Below are 25,465 nucleotides of genomic sequence, written 5' to 3'. Positions count from 1 at the left end.
GCAAAGACAAACACATTGATAAACCTTTAGCCAGGCTCATCAGGAAAAATAGAGAAGACTCAAACAAATAAAATCACAAATGAAGAGAAGTTACAATCATCACCACAGAAATACAAATGATTATGAGACTACTACGAAAAATCATACGTCAACAAATTAGAAAATCTGGAAGAAATGGATTAATTCCTAGAAATATACAGTATTCCAAAGTTGAAACAGGAAAAAAAAAGATAAAAGCAAATAAATTGACTACTTGTAATGAAAGTGAATCAGTAATCAAAAAACACCCAATAAACAAAAGTCAAGGACCAGATGGCTTTGCAGGTGAATTTTACCAAACATTTAATTTTTAAAAAAGATTTTATTTATTTATTCATGGGAGACACAGAGAGAGAGAGAGGCAGAGACATAGACAGAGGGAGAAGCAGGCTCCAGGCTCCTTGCAAGGAGCCCAATGTGGGACTTGATCCCTGGACCCGCGATCACTCTCTGAGCAAAAAGCAGATGCTCAACTGCTGAGTCATCTAGGCATCCCACCAAACATTTATTTTTTTTATTTATTTTTCATTTATGATAGTCACACAGAGAGAGAGAGAGAGAGAGAGGCAGAGACACAGGCAGAGGGAGAAGCAGGCTCCATGCACCGGGAGCCCGACGTGGGATTCGATCCCGGGTCTCCAGGATGGCGCCCTGGGCCAAAGGGCAAGCGCCAAACCGCTGTGCCACCCAGGGATCCCCACCAAACATTTAAAAAAGAGGTAATACCTATCCCACTCATATTATTCCAAAAATTAGGAGAAATGCTTCCAAATTCATTCTAGAAGGCAAGCATTACCCTGATACCAAAATAAGGCAAAAATATGACAAAAAGGAAAATTACAGATTAATATCCCTGATAAGTATAGATGCAAAAATCCTCAATAAATTATTAACTGAAAAAATTCACAAATAGCAGCCTGGGGATCCCTGGGTGGCTCAGCGGTTTAGCGCCTGCCTTCAGCCCAGGGCATGATCCTGGAGTCCCGGGATCGAGTCCCACTCGGGCTTTCTGCACGGGGCCTGCTTCTCCCTCTGCCTCTCTCTCTCTCTGTGTGTGTCTCTCATGAATAAATACATAAAATCTTAAAAAAAAAAAATAGCAGCCTGGCCAAAGCATTCAGTTGTTGGTGGGGACAATCCCAAGGTTCCATCTGGCATCATAGTGGCAGGTTCTGGAGGAGCTGGGGTACCAGCTGGCACTGGAGCAGGGGACATGACACCTCTATTGTTTATGCCCACAGCACCTCCCATAGCCATCTGGCCCATCCCTATCTCCTGTTTTCTCGCATCAGGGAATGTTCCCTTGAATCCTTCCTGCTGTTGCCGCATCATTTCTTCCTGTTGCCACCTTATCTCTTCCTTTCAGCCCTTGCACTTCTCCTCCTGCCTGAGCTCCAGTTGCTTTCGTTTTTGCACTTCTTGGTTGTGCAGCTCTTCTATCTTCCTAAGTTCTTCTTGACGCCTCATCAAATCCTATCTCATTAGCATGACCTGGTGCTCATGGTGAGCAGCCTCCATCTCCATCTCCGGCTTCTCAAGAGCTTCCTTGGTGTTGCGGTCCACTTGGTCCTGCTGCTGCTTCTCCATCTCAATCAGTGCCTTCCAGCGCATGGCATACTCATACTCAAAGGAGCCAGGCTGTGCACATCTGGGGGGTTGCTCTCACTCCTTGTGAAATTGCTGATTCTTTACAACCAGTTTCTCTGGAAGTCCCTCTTCATCATCCAACTGGTCCATGGGCTCCACAGTCACAGGTGGAGGAAATGTGGTTACAGGAAGGAGCCTTCACTGCACCTGTCCAGAACTTTCCGAGTAGCCGGCTTCCTTGAGAATTCAACAATGCCTTTTTCTGAGGGCCTTCCTCGATCATCCACGATGACTACAGCCCTCTCCACCTGGCTACACACAGAAAAGGCTTCCTCCAGCAGTTCATTGGAAACATACTGAGGAAGGCTTTGGACCATAAGGCTAAGGTGACATCAACTTATTAAAATATGTTTTAAGCCTTTTAAACAAAAACAAAACAAAACAAAATTCAAAAATATAGTAAAAGAATCATTCACCATGATCAAGTGGGGCTTATTGCAGGGATGCAAGGAGGGTTCAATATCCACAGTGCAATCATATGATACAACACATTAGCAAAATGAAGGATAAAAATCACATAACCACCTCAAAATGTGCAAAAAAAGTATTTGACAAAATTCAACATCCGTTCATGAAAAAAATTCTCAGCAAATGGCTATAGAGGGAACATACTTAACATAATAAAGGCCATATATTACAAACTCATAGCTAACGTCGTACTCAATGGTGGAAAACTGAAATCTTTTCCTCTAAGATCGGGAACAAGATGAGACTGTCCCCTTTCACTACTTTTATTCAACACAGAAGACAAAAAATAACAAGCATTGGCAAGTATGTGGAGAAAAGGGAACCTCTGAACACTGCTTAGTGGGAATGTAAATTGGTGCAGCCACTATGGAGATTCCTCAAAAAATTAAAATTAGAAATTCCATGAACCCAATAATTCCACTATCAGGTATTTACACAAAGAAAACAAAAACACTAATTTGAAAAGATATATACACCCTTATGTTTATTGCAGTATTATCTACATAATCAAGATATGGAAGCAATCAAAGTTTTCATTGATAGATGAATGGGTAAAGAAAGTATGGTATATAGATACACAATAGAATAATACTTGGCAATAAAGAAGAAAGAAATTGTTCCATTTGCAGTAACATGGATGGATCTAGAGGATATAATGATAAATGAAATAAGTCAGAGAAAAACAAATGCCTTATAATTTCATTTATATGTAGAACCTAAAGAACAAAACAAATGAGCAAATAAACAAACAAAACAGACTCATAAATACAGAGAGCGAACTTGTATGGTTGCCAAAGGGAAGGGAAGGGGAGATAGGCAAAACAAGTGTAGGAGATTAAGAGGTATAGACGTCAGTTATAAAATAAATAGATCACAGGAATGAACATGACAGCATAGGAAATATAGACAATAAGATTGTAATGACTATGTTTGCAGATGGTAACTACACTTAGTGTGTTGAACATTTTGTACATGATTATGAAATCTTTATGTTGTACACCTAAAACTAATATTGTGTATCAATAATATTTCAATAAAAAAATAAATAAAACCTATTAGCAAAACAGAAGTAGAAAGGAAAAAAAAAACCTGGTCAGTATCTGTAATAAGTATGAAGTCTTTTCCAACTCTATTTTCTAAGTATTGATAGATATATGACTTCAAGGGGAAATAAAAAAAATATACTACTAATGCTCTAGTCACAAGACCTACCAGCTGCAACCAGGATCAAACTTGAGTTCTACAGTCAAGAAAAAGTCCTTCATATATAGTATTATATCATCTGCAAATAATGAAAGCTTCATTTCTTCCTTATCAATTTGGATGCCCTTTATTCTCTTTTCTTGTCTGACTGCTGTGGCTAGAACTTCCAGTACTATATTGAATAAAACTGGCAAGAATGGACATCCTTGTATTGTTCCTGACCTTAGGGGAAAATATTCCAGTTGCCGCCATTGAGTATGATGTTAGCTGTGGGATTTTCATTTATGTTCATTATTATATTGAGGTATGTTCCCTCTAAACCTACCTTGTTGAGGGTTTTTATCATGAATTGGTGTTGTACTCTGTCAAATGCTTTTTCTGCATCTATTAGAATGATCATATGGCTTCTATTCTTTCTCTTGATGTGATGTATCATGTTGATTGATTTGCAAATATTGAACCACCTTTGCATCCTGGGGATAAATCCCACTTGATAATGGTAAAAGAAATTGAAGACAACACAAAACAAATGGAAAGGTAATCTATGCTCATGTATTGGAAGAACAGATATCGTTAGAATATTTAACTACCCAAAGCATCTACAGATTTAATTCAATCCCTATCAAAATACCAATAGCATTTTTCACAGAACTAGACAAAACAATTCTAAAATGTATGTGGAACCACAAAAGACCTCAAATGGCCAAAGCAACCTTGAAAAAGAAAATCAAATCTGGAGATATCACAATTCCAGATTTCAAATTATACTACAAACTGTAGAAATCAAAGCCCTGTGGTACTAGCACAAAAATAAACACATGGATCAGTGGAGCAGAATAAATAGTCCAGAAATAAACCCATGATTATATGGTCAATTAATCTTCAACAAAGGAGGCAACAATATGCAGTGGCAAAGAGTCTTTTCAACAGATGGTGATGGAAAAACTGGATAGCCATACGCAAAAGAATGAAGATAGATCACTTTCTTACACCACACACAAAAATTAAATAGATTAATCCTCAAAATGGATTAGGCACCTAGATATGAGACCTGAAACCATAAAAATCCTAGAAGACAGGACAGGTAGTAATTTCTCTGACGTCAGTGGTAACAATATTTTTTTACATAGATCTCTTGAAGCAAGGGAAACAAAAGCAAAAATACACTATTAGGACTGCCTCAAAATAAAAAGCTTCTGCACAGCAAAGAAACAATCAACGAAGCTAAAAGGCAACCTAAAGAATGGGAGAAGAGATTTGGAAATGACATGTCCAATAAAGGTTAGTATCCAAAATAGATAAAGAACTTATACAAATCAACATATGACAAAACCACACAATCCAATTTAAAAATGGACAGAAGACATGAACAGAGATTCCCCCCAAGGAACACATACAGATGACCAACAGACATATGAAAAGATGCACATCGCCCATCATTAGGGAAATACAAATCAAAACCACAGTGAGAAACCTGTCAGAATGGCTATAATTAAAAACACAAGAGATAACAAGTGTTGGTGAAGATGTGGAGAAAGAGAAACCCTTGTGCACTATTGGTGGGAATGCAAATTAGTGGAGCCACTCTGGAAAACAGTATGAGGTTTCCTCAGAAAGTTAAAAATACTCTCAACTATGGCCAACTAATCTTCTATAAAGCAAGAAAGAATATCCAATGGAAAAAAAGACAAAAAAAGACTTTCTTCAATGAATGATGCTGGGAAAATTGGACAGCCACATGCAGAAGAATGAAACTAGACTATTCTCTTACACCATACACAAAGATAAACTCAAAATGGATCAAAGACCTAAATGTGATACAGGAATCCATCAGAATCCTGGAGGAAAACACAGGCAACAACCTTTTTGAACTTGGCCACAGCAACTTCTTGCAAGACATGTCGTCTCTAAAGGCAAAGGAAACAAAAGCAAAAATGAACTATTGGGACTTCATTGAGAGAAAAAGCTTCTGCACAGCTAAGGAAACAGTCAACAAAACTAAAAGGCAACCTATGGAAGGGGAGAAAATATTTGCAAATGACATATCAGATAAAGGGCTAGTACCCAAGATCTATAAAGAACTTATCAAACTCTACACCCAAAAAACAAATAATCCAGTCAAGAAATTAGCAGAAGACATAAACAGACATTTCTTCAGAGAAGATAAATGGCCAACAGACACATGAAAAAATGCTCCATATCACTTATCATCAGGGAAATACAAATCAAAACCATAATGAGATACTACTTTACACCAGTTAGAATGTCTAAAATTAACAAGACAGGAAACAACAAATATTGGAGAGGATGTGGAGAAAGGGGAACCCTCTTACACTATTGGTGGGAATGCAAGCTGGTGCAGCTCCTCTGAAAAACAGTATAGAGATTCCTCAAGAAGTCAGAAGGGAAAAAAAAAAAGTTAAAAATAGAGGGGCACTTGGGTGGCTCAGTTATTAAGCAGCCAAATCTTGATTCCTGAGGATGAGGTCAAGCCTTGTGTTGGGCTCTGCACTGAGCATGGAGCCTGCTTAAGATTCTCTCTCTCTTCCCCTCTGCTCCTCTTCTCCTGCTCACATGCTATCTCTCTCTCTTTAAAAAAAAAGTTAAAAATAGAGCCACCATATGATTCAGTAATTACACTACTGGGTGTTTACCCAAAGAATACAAAAAACATTAATTTGAAAGGATATATGCACACCTGTGTTTAGCACAGCATTATTTACAATAGCCAAATTATAGAAGCAGCCCAAGTGTCCATTGATAGATGAATGGATAAAGAAGTGGTATTTAAAAAAAAAAGTGGTATTTATATATGATAGAATATTATTCAGCCATGAATAAGTATGAAAAGTATGAAATTTTGCCATTTACAACAACATGGGTGGAGCTAGTGAAGATAATGTTAAGTGAAATAAGTCAGAGATAAATACCATAGAATTTCACTCATATATGGAATATAAGAAACAAAGGAACAAAGGAAATAAAAAAGACAAACAAAAAAACCCCCAGATTCTTGACTATAGAGAACAAACTGATGGCTACCAGAGGGGAGGGGGCTGGGGGATGGGTAAAACAGGTGATGGAGATTAAGAGTTCCCTTATCATGATGAGCACTGAGTAATGTATAGAATTGTTGAATCACTATATTGTACATCTGAAACTAATTTAACACTTTGTGTTAACTATATGGAATTAATATTTTACACCTTTGTCTTTTTCTTAGAAAGAGAGCATACATGAGCTGGGGATAGATGGGTAGAGAGAGGGAGAGAATCCCAAGCAGGGTCTTTGCGCAGTGAGGAGCCTCATGTGGGGCTCAATCGCACAACCCCGAAATCATGACCTGATCCATAATCTAGACTCAGATGCTTAACCAATTAAGCCACCCAAACACCCCTGGAATTAAAATTTTTAGAGAAGTCCTTCAAAGGGTTTCTTTAGCTGATTATACACTGCAATCATTCTAAAACTCAGAGACCTGAGTATATTTGCAACTAGACACACAGCAAGGGATTTCTCATGCTTACATTTCTCTTAGCCATTTTATACAAAGCAATTACACCCTATCCATAATATATGCATCTCTCAGGTATTTCTTAAATTCTCCCCACACAGTGGGATGGCTGTTAAAAAGGTCAATAATAGTCCCAGGGCTTAAATTGGCCCAATGTTCAAATACTCTGGATCATGAATGTGAGAGGAGTAATATATACCTTGATAATGTAGGTAAATTTCATCAGTTTAAATTTATCAATTCAGTTAACTTAACAAATATTTACTGATATTCCTATATAAAGCTCAGACAGATTACCTGCCACTCATAAGGTCCTAGAGTCTGTGAAGCAGCAGACTGTATTAGCCAGGTAATGCCAGTTGCTAGAACAATAGAACTCCAACCATGGGCACTCCAGACATTGGAAACTCATTTTTTGCTTAAATCCAAAATGGGTGTTTCCACAGTGGATTATCATGAACAAAATTCAGTTGTCACCTCTAGAACCCCAGCCTTGTCAGACTTCCAACTGCAACTTTATTGATTATGTATTTTGGCAGGATTCGGTCTTGGATGTGGCTAATGCCTTTAGTTTAATCTCTTTGGCACAAAGTGTCAAAGATCATTTGTCTGCAAGCTCACCTGGACCTGCAAACAGATTTATTGCCCTGCCTTAGGTGCACCTGGATGCTTACATTCTGTGCCACCAGAGCAGGGCCAATAATGGGGCAGGCCTTTCTCCATCAGGGGGTAACTGCACGGATGACATCAAGCTGATGAGCTCCCAGAAGAGCAGGTGGCAGCAGCTTAGGGATAGGGTTCTGAGGGATCAGCCTCCAGTCAGTTCTCAGGAGGACTGTGTACTGAGGCTCAGAGGTTGATTCCTGAGACAGTAAAAGAAAAGTTACACGCTCTAGAGCCCTCACAAGCCAAGAGGGAAGCCCAGACTTAGTTGGGTTGCTTGGGGATAGGAGACAGTATGTGCCTCATCCAGGTAATTTGTTGAGCCCTGTGTACAACTTGACCAGAAGATCTGCCAAATGTGCCTGGGGACCTGGATAGCAGGTATGCTAGAGGCAGCCCCATAGGCCACCTAGCTAAGGCCTGTAGACCCCAAGGACCTTGGTGGAACCCAGCGATCTGACACAGGGACATGTGCTGAGTGGCACCTCTGGTAGCTGAAGGCACCTCTGCCCAGGGTCACCCCTTCGGGGTCCTACTTCTTGCCCACATGTCTCCCTGCTGCACTGCACTTGACACACTGCTGCTGGCCTACTACTGGGCACTTGTGGAGAGTGAATAGCTTAGGGACAGATGACTGACAGACATCACTGTGTCCAGGTGTCCCCATCCCCTCAGATCCTGGGAAAGCAAACAGATTTCTTCTAAAAAAAAAAAAAAATGGAAATGGAACATCCCAGAACAGCAAGTCAGCTCCCAGAGACAGGGAAGTGTCACATCTTTAGGGACTCATTATATTTCTCTTGATTACTCACATGGGAGCCTTTGGCTACCTGGAGATGGCTCCCAGGAAGGTCTGATGATTCCTGGGCCTGGTTTCCTGAAGGCTCACCCTATATACTATATCACTAAAAGGTGATGGAGTCCACTGGGTGGCGGCAGCCTTCTAGTGCCAATGACAACTCTGGAGGACTTACTATGGTAGAAGCATATCAACCATAGGCTAAATTCAAAGCAACTGCCCTTCTCTTACACAATACTCTTAACTATCAGGAAAGGCTTTTAGCCCCTGTTCTTAGGCTCTGACTAGCAATCTTGTTAGTATTTGACAATGATAGATATATTAGACACTCTCTGTGGAACTTAGTGTTCTAAAGCTGCTCCTGCAAGCTAGTATAACATCATCTGTACCCTATGTGGATGCCCATGGGAAAGTAAAAGCTAGGATGAGATGGACTACAGCAATATAGCTGATCAGCCTTCATTGCCCAGGTGGCAGCATCATTACCTGCACCCATTATTGGACTGGGGATGTTAATCCTGCTAGTAACTCAATGGGCTGGCTCCATCTGTATGCCAAGGTGACTGAAGTGGCTTATCAGGACTGTGGGTGCTGTCAGCAATTGTTCTGTTGAAGGTGAACAAGGATCTCTAGGTCTCTGGTTGACCATGGGCAGGTCTCCAACTTGAACACACTTGTCTTCTACTGCCATCATGTGGCTTCTTCTGGGATCTCTTGGTTTTTAACAACCCTGTAAGGAGATGTCATTCCTGTGGATGTGGCCCGTTGTGGCCACACCAGAGTAGCACTTGATATTAAACTGTGTCATATATTTTAGATATGCAGATCACTTCTGGTCACATGACATCATGTCATTCATAGCAAAGAGGCTCTGACAATTAGCTTAAGAATATGACATTCAATGGACATTTCATGTTCTTTCTCATTCAGAGGCTGGTGGCATCATCAAGGGATGAAATAAATTTTAAAAGAACTGATGGAGGGACGCCTGGGTGGCTCAGCAGTTGAGTGTTTGCCTTGGGCCCAGGGCATGATCCTGGAGTCCCAGGTTTGAGTCCCACATCAGGCTTCCTGCATGGAGCCTGCTTCCCCCTCTGCCTGTGTCTCTGCTCCTCTCTCTCTGGTCTCTCATGAATAAATAAATAAAATCTAAAAAAAAAATAATAATAATAATAATAATAAAAGAACTGATGGAAAAAGATTGCTGAGAGTTTGAGAATTAATGCAGGTGATGCTCAGAAGGAACATTCCCTTTGAAGCTATTGATTGGGGGAGAAGAGATAGGGGAATGGGAAGACTGGCTCTTCATGTTCATGATTCCACCATAATAACCTAACCACTGCTCTTTTCTTTCTTTTTTCCCACTAATCCTAAAGTGTGGGAAACATGACTCTTCATTATCAAATGGCAACTTTGGTGACAGCATGGAGAAAATGTTGCTTCTTTATTATCTGGATTTGATAACTGGATATAAAACATCACACAGCATGAGAGTTATGATCAGTAGATAGAATTTGTAAAGCTTAGAGTACTCGTACATTGGTTCATTTGGGAAGCAATAGGTGGTAGCATTGAACATTGCAACTTCTACTATGGTGCCCTAGCCCCTATGGTTTTGACCCATCTGGATGAAAAGTCTGGATGTGAGTAAATAATTGGCTGGCAAAGGGACATGTAGTAGTTGCTAGATTAGGATAGATTACATAATTATGAAGGAAGGCACATACCTAATACCCGGGGAGGGAACACCTTTTACACTTGGGTATATGATTCATTTTCATTTAATGTTTATGTATAGAGTGAGGTAATTTTTATTTTTTCCTCATGTATATTTAGTTGTTCCAGTGTAATTTCTTTTCTTTCACATTTGTAAAAAAATTATTTTTTTAAAAAATTGTGGTAAAATACACATGACATAAAACTTACCATCTTAACCATTTTCAAGTGACAGTTCAGTAGTATTAAGTACATTCACATTGTTATACAACATCACCACCTCCATCTCCTCTTTTCATCTTGCAAAACTGAAACTCTATGCCCATTAAACAGTAACTTCCACCTCTTTCTATCCCCTGGAAACCACCATTCACTTTCTGTCTCTAGAATTTTGACTGCTCTAGGTACTTTATGTGAGTAGAAACATATAGTATTTGCCTTTTTTCACTGGCTTATTTTTTTTAGTACAATGTCCTCATGTTTTATTTATGTTGTAGCATAAGTCAGAATTCCCTTCCTATCTAAGGCTGGATAATATTCCACTGCATGTATATACCACGTTTTTTATCCATTTATCTGTCAATGAACATTTAAGTTGCTTCCTCATTTTAGCTATTATAAATAATGCTGCTGTGAACATGAGTGTACAAATAACTTAGAAATCCTATTTTCAATTATTTTAAGTACATACCTAGAAGAGGAATTGTTGGATCATATGGTAATTCTATTTTTTTTTTTTGAGGAAATGCTTCATATTGTTTTCCACAGAGTCTGTACCATTTTAACATTCCTACCACAAGAGCACAGTGTTCCAATTTTTCCACATCCTCACCAACACTTGTCATTTTGTTTGTTAATTTTTTAAATTGTAACCATCCTAATGATTGTGAGGTTATAAATCATTGTGGTTTTGATTAGTGATATTGATAGTGGACATTTTTCATGTGGTTTTTTGGCCATTTGTATATCTTCTTTGGAGAATTGTCTAATCAAGATCTTTGCACATTTTTGTATTGTATTGTTTTTTTGTCGTTGTGAGTTTTAGGAGTTCTCTATAAATTCTGGATATTATTTCTTTATCAGATATACAATTTGCAAATGTTCACCTAGGTTATAGGTGAATACTTCCTTTTGTTTAAACTTAGTTTTTTAAATCATGTAGAAAACTGAGAATGAACTTACAATTTTGTTATAATCATACTAGTTCTTGTAATTGCTAAAGTATTTGCCTTAACCTAGATCTTTATTTCTTCATATAGCTTGAAGTTACTGTCTAGCGTCCTTCATTTCTACTTGCAGGGCTAATTTAGTAGTAATGGACTCCTTCAGCTTTTGTTTATCTGGATAAGTCTTAATTTCTCTTTCATTTTTGAAGGACAGTTTTGCTGAATAAAGGATTCTTGCTTGACAGGGTTTTTGTTTTCTTCTTTTAGAACTTTGAAGATGTCAGCCTTCTGCCTTTTGGCTTCCAAAGTTTCTGATAAGAAATCTATCAATAATCTTTTTGAGGATCCCTTGTATGTGAACATTCAAAAGTGAACATTCAAATGTGAAAAACTACTTTCAAGATTTGTCTTTGTCTCTTGACAATTTGATTATAATGTGTCCAAGTGTAGGACTCTGAATTCATCCTACTTAGAGTTTGTTGAACTTATTGGATGTTTGTATGCATGTCGTTCACCAAATTTAGGAAGATCTCAGTCATTTCTTCAAATAATCCCTCTGTCCCTTTCTCTTTTCTTCCTTTTCTTCTAGAACTTCCACAATGCATGTTTGTCCATTTTTTGGTCACACAGGCCCCTTAGTCTCTGTTCACTTTTCTTAAATGGTTTTTCTTTCTGTTTCTTAGACTCAACAATTTCAATTGTCCTATCTTGAAGTTTGTTGACTCTGTCTTCTACATACTCAAATCTGCCTTGATTCTCTCCAAAAATTTTCACTTAGTTTATATTTAAGCTGCAGAAATTTTTTATTTCTTTTTAGGTTTTATATCACTTCTTTGATATATGTTTCCATTTTGTTCATACATTGTTATGACCTTATCGATAACTTCAGTTTTTTTGGCATCTTTAAGATAGCCGTTTTAAGTCTTTGTCTAGCATGTCTGTCATCTCCTCTTTCTCAGGCACAGTTTCTGTTGCTTAACCTTTCCCCCTTTGAATGGGACACGATTTCTGTTTCTTTATATATCTTTTTGTTGTTGTTGTTTTGAAAATTGGACATTTTAATCTAATAATTAGGTAACGCTGGAATTTAGATTTTTCTCGTTTCTCAGGGCTGGCTCTTTTTATTGTTATTGTTCTTTCTGAGTGTTTTAGACTGTCTTCATGCCATGGATCAGTCTGAGGTATAAATCTAAGATCTCCATTATTTTCCAAATCTGCCCCTTTACTGGGTATGCCAATGATTTTGTAATTTCCTCTTATATGTGGGGTTGCTTTTGAATGTTCTACTTTTTAATGTCTGGCTCTGGAAAGGAGAAAAAGAAAATAAATAAAAAGAGAAAAAAGGCACTAGATTTCTAAACACCCTGGAAATTTCTTAAGCCAGAGAGTCAGGGATTTGCAAGCACGGGGAAGAAGTGAAATCACCTCTCTGTTTGCACTTCTGTGATTAGGTGCAGCAATTTGTGATCAAAACATATATCCATATATTTGGAAGACAGATGCCTTATTTTCCAACTGACAACCATAAGCTGCATGCAGACAGAGTCATGAACATGTGCAGAGCTGCCTGCCACAGGGCTGGGGTATATAATGGATAGCCCCTGCCCTGCTAAGAGAGGAAATTGACTTCAGTCGGTCACAACTTACTGTCCAAGCCACTCCCTAGAATTTGCAAGTTCTCAATAGCCTTCAGAGTGCCAAAAATACTTACATGGGACAGATTCTGCTGGTGCAATTGCTGATTGAGTAGAGAAGCAGATGCTTGGTGCTACCTACTCTGTGATTTTTCCTTCCCTTTGCTTTTTGAACTGAATGAAGACACTTCTTCATGATATCTCATGAATAAGTCAGCCAACCTATGGATCCTCCAGTAGTAAAGGGTTTACTGTGTCACAGAGAACCTTGATCTGTTATTTATGGAAAGCCTACTATAGGCAAGTGATACTGGCTCCTATTTGTTAAGCCTTACCTTGTGCTCAGCATTATGTCAATCATCGCATTTGCCCAAAGAGGTGGGTGCAATCCCCTCTCCATTTTTCAGAGGAGGAAACAAGACTAAGGACCTTATGTTAGTTTCTTATGGGAGACTCATATTTAAAACAAGGTTGTGAATTGATCATCAATACATACTGCACTTAATGGTGGAGGAATCAAAGAAATTTAAGATACGAGTCTTGTGTACAAGTGTGTGAGATCTTGCTGGGGGATAGAGTTATGAAATAAATGCTTGTTTAGGGAGGACAGAGAAGTGATAGAACAACTGCTCTCACCTGGGGGAACATAGCAGTAGTTCAGGAAAGACATGGTGTGGTGCAGGAGCACCTACACAGAAAGATGGGAATGGAGACAGACATTTCAAATGGAGAGTGGACTTTGACCTTGGTGGTTAGCTCTGTAAAATTCTTCATGAAAACACTGTCCAGATTGTCTCCACCTTCTCCTTTATCGTGTATAATAGTTATACATGCACAGATTGCTCTCTGCCAACAACCTGCAGTTTTTGATCAGGCTAAGCCACGGCTCTTAGGAAAGTATTATTTTTTAAATACATCAAGACCTTTCCCTTTAGGGTGATTTGAAATATCACTTGGCCAACTTCACTGTACTTCAGACTCCTCTGGAAAGCTGTTAAAATATACATTTGTGTGTCTCATCTTCAGAGACGCTGATGATGTCTGGGATGGGACCTGATAATTAGCATTTCTAAAGCTGCCCAAGTTATGCAGATGCTTCCACTCCTCAGGCCACATTTTGAGTAGCACTGATTTAAATTTCATTTCATCATTAAAAAAAAATACCAGATAGCTATATGGTGGTTTTTCTCTGTACTTTTTCTTGTGAGTTGCTCTAATAAGTTTGAAGTTGGGTATAAAGCAGTCTGTGCCCAAACTCATCCTAGACCCTGGTATTTATGTATTATTAAAAGCTATAAGATACAGAATTGAGCAGATCCAATTTCTCTTCTAATGTAAAACCTTACAATCTGTTGGATGTTGGACAACTCATACCCCTCTTAGTTATGGGGGTGTAGTTTATAATTAGGAATAAAACTGCTGGCCTCATATGATGAGGACTATTTTAGGGGACAAGTGAAAGGTAGAGAGCCTTTTTAAGAAATAAAATTGTCAAATGTGTCATAGTAGACACTTAGTGTGTATTTTTGTTAGAAATTCAGTGGCAGTAAATCTCTCCTGTCCCTCACCACTCCCCCCCCCGTCCCACAGACTTCTATGTTTCTAAGTACTCATAAAATATGCCATCTTCATTCCACCACTGACACTGAGTTCCTAGGAGGTTAGACTTAGTCTGATACATCATAGTGGGTCATAGGTAAATATACATAAAGAGGATAAAATACATATACAGACCATATTAGTATTTCTCAGCAGATTTCATATGAAAATTACCTAGAAATTAAATCCAAATACCACTGCCTGGGCTACACTCCAGAGATTTTGATTTGATTAATCTAGAGCAGTGTTTCTCAAACTTGGGTGTACATTAGAATCACCTGGAGAAATTTAAAAATGCACATCTCTACCAATTCCTTCAGAATATCTGGGGAAGGGACCCAAGCATCAAGTAGTTCTAAAAAGTTCTCATAGGTAAGTTCATTGCATAATATGGGCATCATTTGGCTAAATGGAGGGCAATTTAAATACACAAGCAGTGGACTCCTAATGTGTTCATAGAGATAAATACAAAATTGAGAGAATGAGTCACTATTTTGCACATGCTTGATAAAATTTTATTTTCTGTCCTTTGCAACTTTCCTAATTCAATGTATATTTTGAGTCTTTAGGGGTGCTCTCTTTCAAGTTCACATCTTTCTTTTGGTTATTTGCTATTGCTATTGGGTACTGTAGTAGGTTGAACAATGTCCCCCAAAACTTCATGTATATCTGGGAGTTATGAATGTAACCTTATCAGGAGATAGGAACTTTGCAGATGTAATCAAGTTAAGATGAGGTTATACTAGATGAGGATAGACTCCAGTGCATGATTGGTGTCCCCTAAGAAGAGGGAAGTTCGGACACAAGCACATAGGGGATAACTCCATGTAATTATGGAGGCCAGGATTAGAGAGATACTCTATAAGCCAAGGTATGCCAAGGCTAACTGCAGCCACCAACAGCTAGATGACAGGTTTCCATCATTTGTTTGGCCAAAACCAATTTAACAAGGAGGCTGGGGAAGAAGGTGGATAGATGGATGGCCAGCGGGATGTGTTGGCACTGCTGTAGCTGTGGGTTCCTGCACAGAACAAGTGCTGAAATGTGGTTTTCTAAGGGAGGGGAGAGATTTTCAAACCTAAGCAGTTTTAGGAGATACAGACATGCCATTCCTCAGCACCTCTTACCTACCTGAAAGCCTTCCATCTTTTTTTTTTATCAAGAGGAATCATTCCTTAAGGGACACACACACACACAGGCTCTTCCACTTCGTATTTAGAAAGTTCTCAAAGAAAAAATACGGAGTGCCAAGTTGGATACAAGCTAATGCAAAGTTTGTGGTGTGGTCTCTTTTTAACTATTTTTTTTCTATGTTTTTTTTTAATTTTTATTTATTTATGATAGTCACACAGAGAGAAAGAGAGAGGCAGGGACACAGGCAGAGGGAGAAGCAGGCTCCATGCACCGGGAGCCTGACATGGGACTCGATCCCAGGTCTCCAGGTTCGCGCCCTGGGCCAAAGGCAGGCACCAAACTGCTGCGCCACCCAGGGATCCCCTGTACTATGTTTTTAAAACAACCTTTCAGGACATGACTATGACAGAAAATAGAGCATGAAGGGAAGCTTTAGCTTATGGAACTTTCTCTTCATAGGGAAGGGAAAGGGGATGTACATATGAAAGGGACTGAGGCATCCTGTTTACTTTATGGCTTGGTCTGCATCTAAAACCACAAATTTCAGGCAGCCCGGGTGGCTCAGCGGTTTAGCGCTGCCTTCAGCCCAGGGTGTGATCCTGGAGACCTGGGATCGAGTGCCATGTCGGGCTCCGTGCATGGAGCCTGCTTCTCCCTCTGCCTGTGTCTGTGCCTCTCTCTGTGTGTGTGTCTCATGAATAAATAAAATCTTTAAAAAAAAAAAAATAAAACCACAAATTTCATTCTTCTCCCATCAAGTGAAGAAAATCATGAGCTTCAGACACAGAAAGGGCTAGGGAAACTCCAGACCTGGAGTAGTTACAGCTCTGCCACTTCATGCTTGGTGACCTTGGCAGGTTGCCCAGCTTTTCTGGGCCTCAGTTTCCTCATCTAGAAGACAAGGATGATAACACCTACCAGACAGGGTTGTTGAGGGGGATTATATGAGCCAAGGGGCAAAGGCACTGACACCTGCTAGATTATCAATAATTATTTTTCTTCTTTGCTTATTGTGTTAGGGGGAAAAACCCTCACACTTTTAAGGAGTTTACATAAGGCAATTCTGAACTCCCTCCACAGCTGGTCCTGTGCTGTGGACTTTAGGCAGTCAGTTGTGTTGAACACCTTCTGTGCAAACAGTGGGGCACTAGGTGCTTCAGATTTATTGTAAAATGTGAGTCTTACAGCTGCCCTTCCAGGTGGATTTCACTGTCCTCATTGTTGAGATGAGCTCATTGGAGTTCAGAAGAGTTAAATCATTGGCACAGAGATGTTGTGTGGGAAGCAGCAAACCTCTAACCCAAGTCTAGGAAACTCTGCCATGTTGGAAACAAACCTCCTCCCAGTTCTGATAGTGGTCAAACATCATGACTGAATTAGAAGAGTCATCATCTTCATGGGCTGGAAGGGATCTTAAGAAATCCTCAGGTCTTATCTGGTTGGTTCTTCGATGTTTCCATCACCCAGAACAAACCAGAGTTATTATTTAATGAGCCCTAGGAGTGTTCAACAATCTTTTTCTGTCTCAGGGCTGCATGAAACTGAGATGTTTTAGTTCAAGAGGAGGGTCACAGGGATGACAATCTGTGTAGACTTTAAGGAATATGTCCTTTCAGTGGCGTGGCTAGGAGAAGCTGGGGGGAGGGAATGGAATATTGGTTCAGTTCTGTGGTGTGGAGGTAAAGTTCAAAAGTCAGGTCCTGGGCCCTATCCTACAATGGTTCTGCAATTTTTGATGTTTCTGAACATACCAAGCATGAGCCAGTCATTAGAATACAGGCGCCATGAGAAGAGGGATTTTTTTTTCAGCTATTTCCTATCCATAGAACAGTGTCTGGTGCATAGTAGGAGGTTAGACTACCCTCCTTCATTTTTACCCTTTTATCCTTTACTTTCTCTATCACTTGTATACTTGGGAGTTTATCATCACTTTCTCCACTGGTAGTTCCATGGGGGCAGAGCACCATATGTTCGTCAGCTGTGGACTACTATATCTCCAGAGTATATAACAGAACAGAGTATATAACAGAACAGAGTCTGGCAGAGTCAGTGCTCAATAAATTGCATGTTGAATGAATGAGTGAATGAATGATGCATGCAGACTCCCTGGAAAAAAGCTTCGCATAGTGCCTGACACATGGCAAGTGAGAGATAAATGAAAGTATTGAAGATGTTGATGAGGACATCATCATTTTGATGAATTATTCTTTGTAAGTATACTTGAATTATCCTCACAATTGAATTTGGTGGCGATAACCTCTATGTGGTGATCTCTCTGATTATGGTCTACTGTGTAGTGATGGTCTCTTCCACAACCAACTACTCTGTGGGGGTGGTTTCTTCAGTTACAATGGATGCTGTGGGAGTGGTCTCTAGGACTTGCGTCATCCTTTTAGGGAAGGATGGAATAGTCTACATCCACTGCTTGGGAAAGTAATGCTTCACATTTTTAGAACTTGTTGGGGGTGTCCATTTGACTATGATAGGCCACCACGGGTTGAATTCCACATTATCATAGCAATTATTGATCAGAATGAATTACAGCAACTTGAGACTGGACTCTAGAAATCTACCACAGTACAGGGTAGACCTCAGGACAGGATTGGAGTCCTCATAGATGTTTTTCTGGTGATTCAGAGAATGAGCAATTTGTCTCCAGTACATCATCTCGGATTTAAAACACTCCATGCTGAAAGCTAGATTACCAGCAGGGACACAGGAAAACTTCTGGTCCAGTTGAGGGCACACAGTCTTCATGGCAATGTTCTTTTCATGCTATAACACAGTCAAATGACATGTGGCCTGGGCTGAGGTGACAATCATGAGAAGGACCATGTACTTTTGTTGCCAGCTTGCCTGCACATATTGGAGCTTGCCCAGAGGGACCCACTGATCTTTGGTTGCTATGCTGCTTTGCCCTTTTCAAAATTCTTGTTGACCCACCACCAAGAATACCTGAGCAGCCAAAAGAAGGAAGGAGAGCAAGGTGAGGCTATGGATCCCCATGGCTTCATCTTGATGGGAACCTGTTTGAGGAGAGCAGAGGGGTCAGTGCTCAGCAGGAGTTCAACAATGCAGGGTTGTAGGATGCCCCCTCCCCACCGCCCCGTCTACCCTGACATATGTCTGCCTAGTTAGGAGTGAGGTCAAGAATCCTTTTGGCTCCTGGAATTACTAGACCAGCAGCCCATCTATTCACATTTCTCCTTGACTTAAGTCTTGTATGTCAAAGCCTGTTTCGCCTTTCTCTGAGCTAAACTAATTCTCATTTCTCTCTCATTCAGTCCTTCAGTCCTTCACTCATTCATTAAGTAAGCATTATCTGCTGTATGCTATGCACCAGACTAGATGTTGAATTAACTGAGGTGAATAAGAAATTCTCACATATTAAAAACTTAGAAGCAACACTGTAAGGGAATTTAAATTGCACTGACCATGAGTTTGCCCCAGTTCTGTCACCAACTTGATTTTGGCCAAGTCACTCTCCCCTCTGGTCTCAGTTCCTCTGGATATCGAGGTGTTAGATATGATAATTGCCAAAATCTCCTCTGGTGCCACGTGCTGGATTTCTAACCCAGTTCTACATGGATTCAGGTAACTAAACAAGAGAAAGGACATGGCAAGAGACATGAAAGGTGATGTTGACCTAAGGTTCAACATGTGTAGAGTTTGGAAACTCTGATATAGATGGGTTTATGAGAGGGGACATTTGGGGTGCAGTAAGAGCTTAAGGAAAGGCATGAAGGAGGGAAGGCCATCCAACTTGACTGGGCAGAGTGAACCAGAATGGGTGGGATGAATCCCTACCATAGCATTTAGACTGGGAAGTAGAAGGGAAGCATAATGCCTAATTGATTTCTGGAGCCTGTTGTGGCATGGTGCTGGGCATGTAGAAAGCCTTCAACCAATGCTTTTAAATATAAATCATTGCATAAATAGGACTACCTTAAATGGTACACTAAACTTTATGGATTTTGTCAGATGGATGATAAAAAAAAAAAGCTTGAAAGGAGAAGAGATAGTACTTCTAATTAACACCTACTATGTGCTTTGCTCTCAGCCACTGTTTGTCACCTTATTTAATCCATTCAAGAAATTGTTCGTGTTCGTTTTAACTTAGCTACAAGGAATACGATAGCACAAGTGTGACAATAAATGATAGGTTACATTTGGTGCTAGGACAGGACAGTTGGAAGTGGCGGAGGTTGGAGAAAGTAGAGAATTACTGCCTCTTTGAAGACTGACAGCAGCTCCAGTGGAGAACAAGTGGGTGTGATTCTCAGTATTGTCAGATTTTCTGAACACTTGGAATGCCCCAAATTCAAGGTATGTATATATGAAATTGGGTTGGCATCTAATTCAAATTTTTCAAAAACAGTGTCTTTGCCAAATATATAAAGACCAAAAGTTGTGATTGTGATTGGATTCCATTCAAGGTTCACCTGTTTGAGAATTCCAAGGTCACAGAGATATGGATGTTGACTGGTTCATCCACTGTTTCAAAGGGTCCTTGCATGAATTCTATAGGAGGTAGCTATTTCCCCAAACTCCAGACCTCTTGTAAAATTGTTCACTTAGGCGACATCTCTATTGTTCTGACCACCATCTCACTGAAGCCGTTCACCTCCATAAATAGGCACTCACAACGTGGTATTTTAAAGATTATTTGGATGTAGGCAAAATAAAGCTGTCTTGTTCCATAGGGAGATAAGAAATTAAAGTGGTCTCCTAAAAAATAAAGAGAGAAATTCATCTTGATTCCAGGAGGCAGCCAGATTCACTCTGAAGGAAGACTGTAGGTCAAAACACAAAGTAAATTTAGAAGGAATCGCGTGGACTCCAAGATCTTTTCTGAGAAGTGTCTCTAAGCTTTAGCAGAGATCACAGAATGTCCCATGGACTTTCAGCCTTCTTGTGATTCCATCTCAAGTTCTATCTTAGTCTTTTTGTTCCAAACATATGGCATAAGGTTAGACTACACTGTATAGATCTTTCCCTATTGGCTCAGTCTGCACTCAATACTCATTTGCAGACACACACACACACACACACACACACACGCACGCACACATGCACACACCAATCTAGACACACTAAACCACTCCCCCAACATTTTTTGAATGTTTAGCGCACTTGCTTGCTCCCTTCCTGCCTTTGATCTCGCTGTCGCCCTTACTTGGAATGTCCTTCCAGTCCTATTTTGCAAGGCACATAGCTGCTTGTCCTTCAAAATCTAGCTCGTGTCATCTCCTCTCTGCTAGTGTCATTGGCCCCTTCATCCTTGTCTATGCCGCTCACCCCTTCATGGATGTTCATGTAGAGAAATAGGCCATTGCTCCTACTTAGTGCATATATATGCTAGCATTGTGTTGAGTCTGTGTTAATATTTTACATCTCCATATACTGAAAAACTGATGCACTTGTATTTCAGTGCTCTGGGGAAACTGGAAAGGTTTGGAGCCACAGCAAGGCTGTCCACAGCAGACTCCCACTGCCTCCCTATGTTCCCAGGATGCATCACTGCCTCCTGGAGAAGTATGTAAAGGCTCATTGATTTTTTCCCACACAAACTTCAAGAGGAAGGTGAATGCTAGATCCTCACAGTATAGACATGGAGCCTTTGAGGCTCAGGTGGGCCAAGTCCCTTGGCAAACACTCTGAGCTCTGAATGGCAGAGCCTGCATTAATAGTGGGTCTGTTGCTGATTAACCTTCCAGCAGAGTATTCTGGATGTTGCCTTATTGATCTGAGACCTGAATCTGCCTCAATTCTACATTGTGAGAAGACTCAGCCCTGCTGTCTTATGCACCTCAATGTCTCCATTATCCACAGCAGTTCTTGGCATATAGTAGGTGTTTTTATCAGAATTATTGAAGTAATGAGTTGAACAATTCAACTTCAACTAGTTTAAAAGACAACACTTATTGGCTTATTAGACTGGGTAAGAGAGGGAATAAAGCTGGTTCATATATGCATAGATTCAAAGGTTTAAAACTCTCTTTTCTCTGTCTCTATTTCTCTCTGGATCTCTGACTGTCTCTATCACATTCTTTCTCTGTCTTCTGCACTCTCTGCTGTCTAGTTTCATCCTCAGGCAGGGTCCTTCCATTTGTCATAGTAAAGAACATGACCTTTCATCCTAGCATCATATGAGTGCCCAGGAAAACTCGGATAACCCCTCCCTGGTACATTCACTGAGTCTGTTGCAGGGAGCAGAGACAGAGGTGGACAGCCCACCAGAAGCAAGAGGAGTGGAGGATGGGCAGTTCTCAACAAGAAAGGGGGCTCCTGTTATCCACAGAAGCAGGAAAAGTGGACAAAAACAACGAATCTACATCTCAACAGGTTCTCACTTAATGGGAACAAATGCAGATAATAAGTTATATCGGAATTTCACAGCTGTTGGCTAACCTATTGAGAAAGACTTCCTTCTGGCGAGGTAGGACTTAGTTAATTAGGGAAGCCATATCAGATTCATGGGACAGAACTGTTTCTAATCTGGTTGAGGATCAGTAAGTAAACAGTTCCCTAAGGAGAAGGTTTGTGACAGGAGAAGGTGGAAGATAAGATCTCAAAGTCAAAGAGAGGTCTTGAATGCAAAGCTGAGCGTTTTATTTCACAGGCAGAGGATGACTGATATGCAACCCAGGAGCCATCACCTTCCCTTCCAGTGTCCTTGGCTGACTTTCCAGGAGGCAGTGTAGAGTATTCCTGCTAAGCCTGGACATAGCCTCAGAAGACATTTCAACCCAGTCCTCCAGGAAGCCACTAGTCATCTACCAGTGTTGGCATGAAGGACAAAGCCTACTTGCCATCCCTGCCATTGATGGGGCTTTTGAATATTTCCAGTATTTTTGCACAGAAGAGTGAGCAAATTCACACCTTAGAGAATCCACAACCTTGCACAAGTGAGCCTGTATCAGAAGTGGGACTTACATTGAAGATTTACCTTTCTTCACATTTTGAGTCAGATTAAATAACCCTTGAAAAAAAGAAAAGCAAGTAGCGTGTACAGCCCAGGATCATGTGTCTTTCACTGACTTGAGAAAGAATTTGTCTTTGGCCAACCAAAGCCCTAGTGGAGATGGGAGACAGAAACTATGGTATAGAGAAGAAGCCAGGAACAAGAGTTCAAGGAGGGGTGCCTGACTGGCTCAGTCAGTAGGGCATGTGACTCTTGATCTTGGGGTAGTGTGTTTGAGCCCCATGATGGGGGTAGAGATTTCTTAAAAATGAAATCTTATAAAAAACAAAAAAGAGTTCAAGATATCAGAAATGTGAACACTGCCTCAATATCATCAAGACTATCTCTGTTGGGGATTTGAAGTTTAGAAATATTCACATAACTAAAATCACTTTATCCTTTCATCAAACTAGGGAGACATTATTCCCATTTTATAATTGAGATAAGTGTTTTAAAGATAATAATATCCCTCAAGATACCTAACTGATAAAGATGATACTGATAATAACATCATTACATAATACTTCTGCATTCCAACCATCAGTGCAAAGTGGCCTCACTTCAAATCATGACAACTCTATTATGATTCTGTTTATACAAATAGAGAAACAAAAGCACAAGCAAGATAAGAAAGTTTCTAGACAAGTTACTTAAACCTGGAATGTCAGATTATTTCATCTGCAAATGAGGGAGAGTTGTACCTACCTTATAGGGTTGTGTCATTCTTAAATCAGATATGACAAAAGTGCTTAGCACAGTACCTTACACAACTAAAGAAGAATGACATTAGAGCTACTTTCATCATTTTTATTAGAAATGAAGTAATGTACCCACACCAAAATTCTCCTGTCCTTTTCTATTTCATTTTTTATTACTCTTATTCTACTAAAATGTTTTTTCAACCTTAGAATAGTTTCAGATTTACAGGAAAATTGCAAAGAGACTTCCATTGCCCCACATCTCACCTAGGCTGCACTATCATTAACCCCCTACATAACTAAGCTACATTTATAAAAACTATTAAACCAGTATTTATATATTATTATTAAAGTCCAAACTTTATTCTGACATCCTTAAATTTCACCTAATGTTCTTTTTTAAAGTTATTAATATATTTTTACTTTTTGGGGCAATTTTAGGCTAACATCAAAACTGATCAGCAAGTACAGTTTCCATACACCGTTTCACCACACAGGCACATCACCCTACCAAACATCCCTACCAAAGTGGTGCATTTGGCACATTTGCCTTATCTACACTGATGCCTCATTATCGTCCTAAATCAGCAGTTTCCATTATAGTTTACTCTTGGTGTTGTGCAATCATGAGTTTTGACAAATATATAATGACATGAATCCATTATTAAAGGATCATATGGGAATAGTTTCATTGTCCTAAAATTCCTCTGGGCTCCACTTATTCCTTCTTCTTCTCCCCAATCTATGGATATTCCTGATCTTTACTATCTCTTTTGTTTTTCCTTCCTAAAGGTCATATAGTTGGAATCATGCAGAATTTAGTTTTTCAGATCAGCTTCTTTCACTCAGCTTTATAATTTTAAGGTCCCTCCAAGTTTCCTTTTTTAATGGCCTGATAGCTCATTTCTTTTTACAGTCGAACAGTTTAACATTGTTTGGATGTATCCCAGTTCATTTATCCATTCACCTCTAGAAAGACATCTCAGTTGCTACCATATTTTGGCGAAGTAACCATAAATATCAGCGTGCAGGTTTTGGTGTGGAAGTAAACATTTTCAACTCCTAATGGTCATTTCTCTCCAGAATCTAATTGAAGATTAATTGTGACAGTTTCTTAGCTGTTGCTCATTTTTCACGACCTTAAGGGTTTTCAGGAGGACTGGGCAGGTGTTCTAAGGAAGGTGGCTTTTTGGGGTTTGCCTGGTGTTTTTCTTATGATTAGATTGGTGTTAGTCATTCTTCTCTTCATCCATCAGATTTAAATGATGGATGTCTGTTTCACTGCGGGTTCCATAGGAGGTCTGAAGATAAATTGGTGACCATCTAGAGGTTAAGGCTGGTGATTGAATGCAAGTCTCATGCAGTCTGGTCACTGGCAGGTGACTTTAAATTCAAAAAGCTGATTTAATTTTCATGTGTTTGATACTGCAGTATGGTTCCTTGACCTAGGGGGCTAGCACCTGTGGGTGAATTATCAGAGATCCTGCAGTGAGTGCGATTTTATTCTGAGGAAAGCCTTCAATATGCAATAATACCCATCCAAATTTGGTCAAAACCAGTTTCTCCTTCAAAAGGGACTTCATGAACAGGCATAAAAAATGCTTAGTTGCTACATCAAAGTGATACTAATTTTTTTAGGTCAAACCATGTACATTCATTGTCAGGAAATGAAGAAATTGGCTAAATAAACTTCAGTGAAAATCTTATTAGTCTGGCAAAAAGCATTTATATTAGACCTACTGAACAGTATTGGCATTCCAAATTTAAAGTTCTCATTAGTCATGAGATTTCAGTATTCTTGTGCAGCAAATCAGATGATGCATACTGCTAAACTGCTTTAGAAAAATGAAAAATGGTGAAGAGTAGATGGTACAGCATTCACTGTGAATGCAAATTGAAAGCTATGAAGTTTATTAATCTTAATAAGATTGCTCTGTTTCATGCCCATATATTGAATCCATTTTGTTAGAAACAATGTGGAATGCTTGGTTCTTATTCTGAATCCACCTAAAAAGTAACTCATAGTTTGTGTATTAAGTTAAACCATGTGAAATTGCTGTTTTTAGTAGGTCCAAAATGTAGAATGGCAACATTTAAAAATGAATCAAACTAATGACAGGGTGGGTATATTTCTCAATAGGATTGTTTCAAAGCCTTATATGTATTAAAAATGATGATTTTTAGCTCTTTGTAGCAAATTCTCCCTCTAAAGCAAGTTCAT

At 39.6% G+C, this 25,465-nt stretch overlaps 1 pseudogene; it reads right to left on the bottom strand.

Moving 5' to 3' along the window:
• Positions 1 to 1,122: 1,122 nt before the first annotated feature.
• Positions 1,123 to 20,098, bottom strand: LOC119876161 (annotated as a pseudogene).
• Between the last annotated feature and the right edge of the window lie 5,367 nt (positions 20,099 to 25,465).

The sequence above is a fragment of the Canis lupus genome, chromosome 3 (genome assembly GCF_011100685.1).
Source record: "Canis lupus familiaris isolate Mischka breed German Shepherd chromosome 3, alternate assembly UU_Cfam_GSD_1.0, whole genome shotgun sequence".
NCBI classification, from domain to species: Eukaryota; Metazoa; Chordata; class Mammalia; order Carnivora; family Canidae; genus Canis; species Canis lupus.
This window is presented reverse-complemented; position numbering and strand designations above follow the sequence as displayed.